Source organism: Leucopleurus acutus, assembly GCF_964270905.1.
Source record: "Leucopleurus acutus genome assembly, chromosome: 4".
In the NCBI taxonomy this organism is placed as follows: domain Eukaryota; kingdom Metazoa; phylum Chordata; class Mammalia; order Artiodactyla; family Delphinidae; genus Leucopleurus; species Leucopleurus acutus.
In genome coordinates this window covers 74,068,749-74,076,573 of record NC_139146.1, presented here as the reverse complement: position 1 = coordinate 74,076,573, position 7,825 = coordinate 74,068,749, and positions in this window count along the sequence as shown.

The following is a 7,825-nucleotide window of genomic DNA, read 5'->3' as shown; positions in this document are numbered from 1 at the left end:
ATTCCTACATGCTGGGGTTTACGCAGCCTTCCCAGGGTCACGTGTTGCTGTCTTTTTAAGTAACTGCTTTAAAATGCCTCATGAACAGTTTATTTTCTGCTGGGAGCAGCAGCCTGCAGAGGTAGGCATGGAAAGGGGCCCTCAGGGTGGCATAGCACAACCAGCCGGGCTGGCAGCCAGCACCTGTGGGCACAGAGGAGGGTGAACTTTGCAGAGTTTGGTCCTGGGGGCCTGGGTCCCTTTTTGAGATCGTCGGCCTCTTCAGAAGCATCCTCTCCCACCAACAGACTGTCCCATGTTCTTTCAAAATAGGAAAGAATCCAATATCATCCTTTACACTTTGCTTAAAACTCTGTCATGTCCATGTGCTTTTTTTTTTTTTTTTTTTTTTTTTGCGGTACGCGGGCCTCTCACTGTTGTGGCCTCTCCCGTCGTGGAGCAAAGGCTCCGGACACGCAGGCTCAGTGGCCACGGCTCACGGGCCCAGCTGTTCCGCGGCATGTGGGATCTTCCCGGACCGGGGCACGAACCCGTGGCCCCTGCATCGGCAGGCGGACTCTCAACCACTGCGCCACCAGGGAAGCCCGTCCATGTGTATTTTATACAGGAATTTGCATTTTAAACCCTTTTACTTCTAATTGCAGAATGAGAGACTTATTCACTGCTGAGAGCATCTCTAACAATAGCAACTGAATGGACCATATCATCTATCTTTCTTTCTATCTATCTGTCTATCTATCTATCTATCATCTGTCATCATCTGTCCGTCATCATCTGTCCATCATTCTTTCTTACTTCTTGCCTCTGAGCTCATTAGTCAGACTGCTGCTGCTGGTAAACCTCTTTTTTTGTGTGTTGGAAAACCTAGGGGGGTTGAGACAGACAGGCTACAGAGAAGTGTCTGATGTGGCTCTCTCCTTCCCTCTCTCCATACCTTCCTTCCTTCCTTCTATTCATTCAATAAAATTCTGTTGGATACCTACTCTCCTCCTTCCAGGTTCTCATCAAAATTCTGGGGTTAAAATAAAGAAAAAAACAAAAACAGAGCCTCTGCCTCCAAATGCCTCATAACTTGGTATGAAGATCCAGACATATGAAAAAAGAAGTGTAACAAAACATCGGGACACTGCTCTGCATAATGTGTGGCAAAAAGAGGAGTGGTCAGTTCTACCTGGGAGTGGAGAAGACACCTGGAAAGGCCTCTTAGGGGGGCTCGAAATTTTCTTCTACTACAAACCCACACTCTTCCCTCACCATCTTCTGTCCCAAGCCTCCCAAGGTGCAAGGGAGACAGAATATTTTTCTTCCTTCTGAACCAGTTGCGTTTCTGCTTTCCTGTCCCCCCAGGGCAGCTAGGCCACAACTCTGTAGCCCAGAGGCTTTTAATTCCTCTTGACACAGAACTGTGGAAGCCCTCAGTGTATAAAAGCTACATGAGTATATCTGTGTGTGTTATCTTGTGAGTGTTGCACATGTGACAAAGTACTAGAAATCTCGTTCCTTGTGACATGGTGGGAGAGTTGAGGAACCTTGGCCACTGGAAACTAAGATCTCTGTTTCCTCCATGCAGTTCAACAGCAAGTACAAATTAAACATATCTTTGTCTACTTATCTTGTGCTTTTTTATTCTTTATTTTTTACTGTAATTTATTACGGCAAACCTCTGAGGTATTGTGTGCTCAGTTCTAGATCACTGCAATAAAGCGAATATCACAGTAAAACGTCACATGAGTTTTTTGGTTTCCCAGTGCCTATAAAAATTATATTTATACTGTACTGTAGTCCAATGAGAGTGCAATATCATTGTGTCTAAAAAAACAAGTACAGGAGTTCCCTGGCGGTCCAGTAGTTAGGACTCCACATTTCTACTGCAGGAGGCATGGGTTGGATCCTTGGTCAGGGAAGTAAGATCCCACAAGCTGTGTGGCGTGGGCCAAAAAAAAATTAATTAATTAAAAAAAAAAAAACCCAAGTACATACTTTAAAAGATAACGCTGTTGGAAAAATGTTGCCAATAGACTTGATCAACCGGGGACTGCCACAAACCTTCAATTTGTAAAAAATGTACTATTTATGAAGTACAATAAAAAGAAGTGCAATAAAACGAGGTATGCCTGTATTCTCATGTTTAAATAAACCACTATTTCCTCTCTACACCCCTCCTCACACCACTGCTGATGCGGTGCTGACACACCAAACAATTCTTTAGTTCTTGTGTCATACATTTCACTGACACTTACTGCCCGGAGGGCACAGAACCCATAGGTGAAGCGCTCGGACCCACAAGACTTCAGACACTAATCGCAAGTCCAGGCTGGCACCTGTGCTTCTGACCACTGGAGCACCAACTGGCAATGCCTAGGACAGTCCCATGCAATTTCACCATTTTCAAAGATTATGTCACCAATGGTAATACCCTCATGGTATACAAGTTGCCAACACATCTCAGCTGAATTTGTCAGCGTCTGTGATCATGCATTCATAGTGCTTCTTTGTGAAGATACAGCCCTGACAGACATCATTACATCTTGGTGTGGTCATGCCTGAGCATTTGTGACTGAAATATGTTAGTTTGTTATAAATTACTCTCCTTTTATTACCCTCATATTACATTGATTTTTTAAAAATAAATTATGTATGAGGGTGGTTATATTAGCCATACATTTCATTTCAAGGTAATAAAGGAAGAGTTACATGGTACTTGTATTAAAAACAGACTTTGGGTCTGCTATAAACTGAATGTTTATGTCTCTCCTTCCCTGAAAATTCATAGGTTGAAGCCTAATACCCACTGTGATAGTATTAGGAGGTGGGGGTCTTTGAGAGGTGATTAGGTCATGAGGGTGGAGCCCTCACGAATGGCATTAGTGCCCTCATAGAACAGGCCCCCGAGAGCTCCCTTGCCTCTTCCACCATGTGAGGACACAGAGAGAAGATGGCTGTCAGAGAACCATGATTCTGGTTCTCCCAGACACTCAATCTGGCTGTCAGTGAACCATGATTCTGGCTCTCCCAGACACTCAATCTGCTGTGCCTCGATCTTGGATTTCGCAGCCTCCAGATTGTGAGAAATAAATGTCTGTTGTTTATGAAACCACCCAGTCTATGGTATCCTTTTACAGCAGCCTGAACAGACCAAGAGGGTTGAGAACTGTTATTACTCTATAACATTTTGCTGCTTTGACAACTTTTTTTTTTCTGATTACCTCTTCAAAGAATCATGGGGAGACTTGATTGTCATCCCCTAGATCCTTGTCACCTTTACATTTCCCAGTAAGTCCTTCCTACCTTACTCAGAAGCCTTCGTTTATCCTTCCTAAGGATGCGGTGCTGCCTCCCCAGGTGTCTGCCTACGGTGACTCCTGACAAAGCCCCCTTCCTCAGAGTTAGCCGTTCCTCTTTGTTCGGGGCATTGCTCTTCTGATGAACAGTGAAACCCAAACTCGGTAATGAAGCTGGGATTAGCTGGCTTGGAGGAGGGGGTCAGCTCAAGCCAGAGGAGTTGTTAGGCAACAGTAGTTTATTATCTCAACTCCCAAGAGAAGCTTTTGGTCATACCCTGGTCTTTCAATCTAAGACCTGTTTGCATGCAGCATAGGGGTGGCACATACGGTGTCTTTGTATGAATTAGAAAATGGGCCACTTTAAAAACAAACAATTGCTACAAGGCTTCTCCTCCTCTGGCTGATATCGCTGAGCCTTGAACAGAGGCAGGATAGATCTCAGCCCCCATTCATCCCTGCAGCCAGGATAGCCCTGATTTGGGCCTTTGGTTTACTTTGGGGGAATGATGATCATTTGGGGTTGGGCTAGGGTACACTTGTGGCTACCTGAGGTCTGGGCTTCAGACAGAATTACTTTCCAAATATGTCTCTCACAGGTCTCCATCCAGTTAAGAACTTGGATCCTGGAGTAGGTTCCCTGATCCAAAGTTCATTTCTATCACTTAGTATCTCTGAACTGTTGGCAAGTTGGGTGAACTTGGGAAAGTTACTTAAACTTTTAATACCTGTTTTCACATTTGTAAAATAGGGATAATGGTAATATCTATTTTCTTAATAAGGTTGTTACATGGATTAAATGAGTTAATATTTGTACAGGGTGTAGAACAAAACTGGACATACAATAAGAACTCTAGAAGCTTACTTTTTCCTTTACTAGGCTGTAATCTCTCACCATTTCTTACCCGTTTTGAATATTTATTTATTTGTTTACTTATTTCGGCTCCTCTGGGTCTCAGTTGTGGCACATGGGATCTTGGTTGCAGCATGCAGGATCTTTAGTTGCAGCATGCCTGCAGGATCTAGTTCCCTGACCAGGGATCGAACCCGTGCCCCCTGTATTGGGAGCGCAGAGTCTTACCCACTGGACCACCAGGGAATTCCCTCTTACCCATTTTGCATCTCCCACATAATAGCAGAGTGGTGGCTCCTCCTGGCTCAGTGGATGGTGTTGACTGACTGACTGAATGAATGAATGGATGGATGCCTAGGGCAGAGCAGTGCCCTCAGGAAGCTACCTGCCCAGGTGGGGCTCCGCCCCTTAAGCCCAACCCTGAGGTAGAGGAATTAGCAGGAGCAATGAGGTTCCCTACCCTTCCTGCTCCCACTGAGGTTACCAACAGGCCAAGAGACTGCTGGCTACCAACGGATGCTGTTAAATGAATAAAGACGTCTGTGGTCTTTGGGGCTGCCCATCTGGCACCTTGCAGGAAAGTGAAACCGAGTGTGAAACACACCTGTTCTCTCTGGCCTTTTAACTGGCAGGACTTTAATTGCCAAGGGGTGGGAGAGGTGGGCGGTCCAGGCTTTGAAAAAGCCAGGGGATTAATTGTGTGTTAATGGGTGGTTGTGCAGGCGTTAGGGGGGCAGCCCTGTCAGGGAGGGAAGTGGGGAGCAATAGAACATTCTGGCCTCTTGGCCTCTTTATTCCTAACTACTGTATTCCTTGTCGGAAGCCAGATGGCCCGGACCAAGAGGAAAACAAATTCACTTTGGGAAGAGAAACCTTAGAGCGTGTTTCTAGTGAGTGATGATCCTGGGAGGCATCTCCAAATCTGGAGCTGTCCTTTGTTCCCCGCATTTCAAATAGAGAATTTTCAACCTCCTGTCAAGGCATTCAAGGCCTTTCAGGGTTTGAGGGTTTCAGCCCCCATCCCCTCCCCCCATCGAAATTCCTCTCTGTCCTTTAAATCTTAGTGTGCATTTTGGCCTCTGTGCTATCGCTATTATCTCTGTGCAAAATGCCCTCTTCCTCTTTGACTGCTTTGGTTAAAAACCTAACCATTCTTTAGGGCTCCATTTAAATTCATTTTCTTCAAGATGTCTCTGAGATCCCCTTAACCTGAGCCATTTTAAGACTCTCATAGTCCCATGTATTTTCTACTTCTTTTTGTCCCAAATATATTAAAAATTTAAAATATAACTTTGCTTATCAAATTACTTATTATTTTTAAAACATTTAATTTATAATTGCTTATGATTTTTTGGCAAATCATTGTTTATCCTTGGGAATTCTGGTAAAGTAAGAAAATCTACTCTATAGATTGTTTTCAATTTATAATGACATTTTATAAATATTAAATTTAACTATCATTGAAGATAATAAATACTTATAAAGTTTGGTTTTATAGTTTTTCTTTACATATTAGGGAGCCATTACTTTTTTATAGACTCCCCACCTCCATAGGCCCTTGGAAAGCTGGGTGGCCCTGGGCCCTAGCCTATAACTTCTAAAGGGGATAGAGCTCTGTCACCAGCAGATGTGCTCTCTTTTTTCTTGACCACAGGCTTTCTGAACCTCTAATGGAGTATTAATTTTGATCAAATTCCGTTCTTGATTCAGTATCCAGCTAACTATGGGAAACAGAGGTACACAGGATATGATTACAACCAACCAAAAAGATGCCACAATTGTGAACTTGTAGGCACTGAATAATATGCCATGAAAACATAGAAATCAAACATGTCAAATTATAAGGAGAAATTTACAAACTCAGCATAATAATTGTAGATTTTTATATACTAGTAGATTAATAAGAGTACACAAATTGTAAAAGATACAGAAGACTTGAAAAACACAATTACAAGCTTGATGATATAAATACTTATAAAACCCTGCACTTAACAATGAGACTATACATTAGTCATAAGCACACACAGAGCACGGTCCCTAGAAGACGTCATACTCTGGTGAGATTATCCTTAGACCAAGCAGCACAAATGAATGAGGAATTCACTCTGTTTATTTTGGTTATGGCTGAACGGGGCTGTCGCCAGTGGTGTCTGGAAAGGTTTTGGAGAGTGGGCTTGAAGGAATTCACTTGTTGAGTTGGTGAGGAAGGAAAGAACATTCCAATAAGTAGAACTAGATTATATAGACAACAAGAACTGTGCCTCAACCCCACCCAGGGAAATAGCAAGTACTTCTATGTGACTGGAGTATAGGGAATTTTGAGAAAAGACACTGGAAACTTAAGCAGTGGCCATAGCAGAGAAGGCCTCACAAGACAGGTCCAAGAGTATATATTTTACCCGGCAGTGTAGCAGTTTCCAAACCACAGATATCTAGACACGGCCACCGTGATTTTTGCCATATCCATTCACCAGTTGCATTTCTTTCTTCTTCAACTCAACCAACTCTAAAACTCAAGTATGTTTATTGAAAAAAGAAATTGGATATCATCTCTGTAAATGAATAACAATTAACCTTGTCATTGATAGAAGTTAATTATTTAAAAGATACAACGAAAGCACAATAAGATTACTATATTCTAGTTATATGTGTGGACTCTCATGAGCATCCCACATCTCCTTTCCCCAATAAAACCATAAACTCTGAATGTGCTACCACTCATGGCTTATTATTCACATTTAAAAACAGATTAATGCAAAAGAAGAAATATCTAATGGTGGAATCACAGGGCCTTCAGAGTAGCTCATTTATTTGGATCACATAGATAATCCTTCACTTCACCAAATGTTTCTGTGTATGTTAGGCAAATTACATCTCTATCTCAGTCCACAGAATAAGGTAATAATAAATTCCATCTTAACAGATGGCATAATTAACAGTTATGGCGAACATTTGATGAGTTTGTATAGCAGAAGTTCTTTGGTCGTAATCTGATGTTTATTGAGTGCTTATTATAGACAACACACTCTGGTAAATGTTTTATAGGCATTACTTAATCCTCACAGCGCCCTATGAGGTAGGTATTATTATAGTTACCATTTTATAGAAGATGAAACAAGACTCACAGAGATTACATAACATGCCTAGGATAGCACAACAAGCAAGTCAGAGCCAGAACTTGAACTCTAACTTTCATGGCTCTTAAGTTCTCAATATTAGTTCTAATAAATATTTTATTTTCCTTTTCTCAGAGGCATTTCCTTTTCACCAGATTTTATTTAGTGGTAGAGGATTAGTGTTACTAATATTGCCAGGTAGAAAGTAGAAGGAAAACATTTACCCAAATCTGATGACTACCAGTTGGCCGGATAATTATTTTCATGCTTTACTAAGTTTACTAAGTTGTTAAACCACCTCCGATCATTCAGGAACAAAGGCCATTCAATCAATTCAGGGAAAAAATTCTTCACATTAAGCAGCTGAACATCCTCCCTTGAAGATGATCTGGTTTTATTTAACGAACCTCGAGAAATATTTGGCTTATTGTGTTTTTTTCCTTGTGTTGGGTGCTAGAAAGCTCAGGGTGAAACTGTAGCCTTCCATCTCCAACTGGTTTATCCACTGACCTTAACCTTAGTTTTCTCTTATTTTCTAACATTATTATCTCCTTGGCCTGATTGCCTCATCTATT